This window comes from Capricornis sumatraensis, chromosome 12, assembly GCF_032405125.1.
Source record: "Capricornis sumatraensis isolate serow.1 chromosome 12, serow.2, whole genome shotgun sequence".
Taxonomy (NCBI): domain Eukaryota; kingdom Metazoa; phylum Chordata; class Mammalia; order Artiodactyla; family Bovidae; genus Capricornis; species Capricornis sumatraensis.
Genome location: NC_091080.1, coordinates 59,627,395 through 59,631,531, shown reverse-complemented (window position 1 = coordinate 59,631,531; position 4,137 = coordinate 59,627,395). Strand labels below are relative to the sequence as shown.

The 4,137-nt window shown below is 45.8% G+C and overlaps 1 pseudogene; it reads right to left on the bottom strand.

The window, feature by feature from the left end:
- Window positions 1-1,830: 1,830 nt before the first annotated feature.
- On the bottom strand, window positions 1,831-2,546 carry LOC138089034 (mitochondrial import inner membrane translocase subunit Tim29 pseudogene; annotated as a pseudogene).
- Window positions 2,547-4,137: the final 1,591 nt, after the last annotated feature.

Here is a 4,137-nt window from a genome sequence, read left to right as displayed (position 1 = left end):
AGGACACAGAGACAAACATATAGTCCCTTCCACTAGACTGGTGGTTCTGAAGAAGGTAAATCTTGGTGTATTTTTTTAAATCTTGCATTCCACTCCTAGAGATTTAGATTTAGAAGCCCTGCAGTGGAACCTGAGCAAGTGGATTAAGAAACTCCATCATCAATAACAAAACGAGTTCCCTGGGGTTTTGATGTGTCACTCTAGTTAATAATCACTCAACACTGTTAATGGGCTTCCCTGGTGGCTCAGCAGTAAAGAATCTGCCTGCAAATACAGGAGACCAGGGTTCAATCCCTGGGTCAGGAAGATATCCTGGAGAAGGAAATGGCAACTCACTTCAGTATTCTTGTCTGGGAAATTCCCTGGACAGAGGAGCCTGGTGGGCTACAGTCAGGGTTTCTAAAGAGTTGGACAAGACAGCAACAACAACAACAACATACAACAACATGCTAATAGGAGGGGATAGATGCAGCATGGTAAGAACAACTTCTGAGATGTGAACAGGATATTATGAAATGCAAAAATAGGGACACTTAATCTGTCCTCAGAGGAAGATGGATAGGGAAGGATTTCTGGAGAAAGTGATTCCTAACCTTCCCAAATATTTTTGTGTTGTTTTCTAACCATAAATTTAATATAGGAAACCAATGAAAAACACACAAAAAAGCAAAAAATCATCCATTATCTATGAATTTGATGTTCTTAAGTTTTGCTATAACATGTGCATGCTAAGTCACTTCAGTCATGTCCAACTCTTTGTGACCCTGTAGACTGTAGCCCACCAGGCTCCTCTGTTCATGGGGATTCTCCAGGCAAGAATACTGGAGTGGGTTGCCATGCCCTCCTCCAGGGGATCTTCCCAACCCAGGGATTGAACTCCATCACTTACATCTCCTGCATTGGCAGGTAGGTTCTTACCACTAGTGCCACCTGGGAAGCCCCTGCTATAACATGTATATAGTGTTTTTTTCCCTTAACTATCAATTTTGCATTGTATACTGCTGCTGCTGCTGCTAAGTCGCTTCAGTCGTGTCTGACTCTGTGCGACCCCATAGATGGCAGCCCACCAGGCTCCCCCCGTCCTTGGGATTCTCCAGGCAAAAACACTGGAGTGGGTTGCCATTTCCTTCTCCAATGCATGAAAATGAAAAGTGAAAGTGAAGTCGCCCATTCGTGTCCGACGCTTAGCGACATACTCCTTTCCAAATGATTCTGTATTTTCAAGGTTACTGAAAGGAAATGGCAACCCTCTTCAGTATTCTTGCCTTAGAAATCCCACAGACAGAGGAGGCTTGTGGGCTCCAATCCACGGAGTCGCAAAAGAGTCCCACTCGAGTTAGCAACGGAACAATAAGGACAGTGTGAAATGTTATCATTTGCAGGAAGCCGGGTGAACCTTTACACAGAATGTCTCGATTATTGTTCCAATTTCTTCTGAGACTACAATTACTTAAAACCAAAAAAAAAAAAAAATACATGTCCCTCATGGAAATAGAGAATAAACCTTTTAGGTCAAATTTTAAAAAGAAAATCTGCTTATTTCTGTCTAAAGTGTCTTACCAATTCTGGAAGTGATTAAGACGACATGGCACGTCTCTCTGCTCTCCCCAACTCCTAGACCAGGGAGGCTCTCAATGAGCCATCCGCTCACAGCGAATAGGTGAGAGGGAGGCCCCCGATTTTGTGAAAACCCAGGGAGAGAACGCTGCAAATAATTTACTTCCACCACTCTGTGTTTGAGGCTCACACGCACCAACTGCACATTCCCGGGCCAGCATTCTGCCGAGGCTGGGGGCCGGGAGCCCGGTCGGGACCCAGGGGGTCTGAGTTTCATCTTGCGACGTCCGAAGGCAGCAGAGAGTCAGGCTGGCTCAGGGAGAGCTGGTCCTTCTCCTTCTGTAAAACTTGGTCCTCCCACAGCGCCTGGTTCACCTGGTCATCGGTGAGCACCACGGGCTTGTATTTCTCGTCGAAGAGCAGCTCATTGGCCTCCGACTGCAGCTGGTGGGGCCTGATGATGCGCAGGTGAGCCAGCAGGTGCAGGAACTCGTCGTCGTTGATGTCGTAGTTGCTCATCCGGGCCCCCAGCACCCACCAGGGGCCCACGAAGCCCACATCCAGAATCCGGTCCGGGAAGTCGGTCCAGCGGGGCTGCAGGTAGCGACAGCGAGCCTGGTAGAGGCTGGCCTGGGCATCGAAGGGCAATGGCGCAGACAGCCGCGACCCCGCAGCCGGAGCAGCCGCTGCACGATCGCCTCCGAGTCGCGGTTGCAAGTGGCGGGCGCCAGCAGCAGGAGGGTCCCCGACGTGTGGAGCAGCGCCTCCTCGAAGGCTGCCTTGCTCGATGCCAGGGAGCAACAGGCCGCCACGCCACCCAGCAGCCCCAACTACACAGCTGCCCTCCTGGGCCAGGCCCGCACCGCCGCCGCCGCATCCTTGCAGATCTTGGTGTAATCTTGGAGCAGCGAGCTGGCCCAAGCACAAAACTGTGCCCACACGCCGGGCTTTGCATTGTATAGATTTTTGGATTTATGATCTTTAATCATTCTGTACTTTAGGGAAATATACATACCTTTATTTTTGGGCTCCAAAATCACTGCAGATGGTGACTGCAGCCATGAAATTAAAGTTATGACCAACCTAGATAGCATATTCAAAAGAAGAGACATTACTTTGTCAACAAAGGTCTGTCTAGTCAAGGCTATGGTTTTTCCAGTAGTCATGTATGAATGTGAGAGTTGGACTGTGAAGAAGGCTGAGCGCCAAAGAACTGATGCTTTTGAACTGTGGTGTTGGAGAAGACTTGAGAGTCCCTTGGACTGCAAGGAGATGCAACCAGTCCATTCTGAAGGAGGTCAGCCCTGGGATTTCTTTGGAAGGAATGATTCTAAAGCTGAAACTCCAGTACTCTGGCCACCTTGTGCGAAGAGTTGACTCATTGGAAAAGACTTTGATGCTGGGAGGGATTGGGGGCAGGAAGAGAAGGGGACGACAGAGGATGAGATGGCTGGATGGCATCACTGACTCGATGGACGTGAGTCTGAGTGAACTCCAGGAGTTGGTGATGGACAGGGAGGCCTGGCGTGCTGTGATTCATGGGGTCTCAAAGAGTCGGACACGACTGAGTGACTGAACTGAACTGAACTGAACTGACATACCTCTAAACATCTCTCTAGTCTTTTTCTTTGTAATTTTCTGGGATTTCTATTATCTGTATACAGGCATTCCTATTATCTGTATACATCTATTGTCTGTATATAGGCATCTTATTCTATCCTTTCTCTCTCTGAATTTTCATTTCTTTATTCCTCCTTTGTTTTTTTTTTCTTTTTATTTATTTATTTTAAATTTTTATTTTTACTTTATTTTACTTTACAATACTGTATTGGTTTTGCCATACATTGACATGAATCCACCACGGGTAGATTCTTTATTTCATTATTACAGTTGGTATTTTAACTATTATATTTTCAATATCCAGTAATTCCACTTGGTTCTCCCTTTTGACTTGTGGTCTGTTTCATATTATTTAAAACTTACCCTAGTTCTTTGAGACTTTTATTCTTGCTCTTAATTCTGCTTTATGCGATAAAACTCTTCTTTGCAGTGAATGCACTACAGAGTTAGTAATCTATTGCCCTATAAAAAATTATTGACAAGTTACCTCAAAACTTAATGATTTTAAAAACAATAATATATTTTTTGGTTTCTCATGGTTTCTGTGGTTCATGAATTCAGACAATGTACAGCAGGGATGGCTTGTCTCTGCCTCGTGTCATCTGCGTCCTCAGCTGGGAAGACTTGAATGTTGGGGACTGGAATTATGTGAATTACAATCTCTCACATTTCTGGTGGTTGATGTAGGTGTTGGCTAGAGGCCTGGCTGTGGCTGTCTGAAGGAAAACCCACACGGCTTCTTCACTTGGCTTGAGGTTCCTCGTAACATGGTGGCTTGGTTCCAAGACAGACAGAGACAGAGAGAAAGAGCTGTATTTTTTCCTCATCCTAACCTTAGAAGTTGTAGAGCATCACTTCTGTTCTACTCCTCTGTTTCAGGCAGGCATAAGTTTGCTCAAATTCAAGAGGAAAGAACATAGACCATATATTTTGGGCAGAGAGAAAATGTTAATTACATTG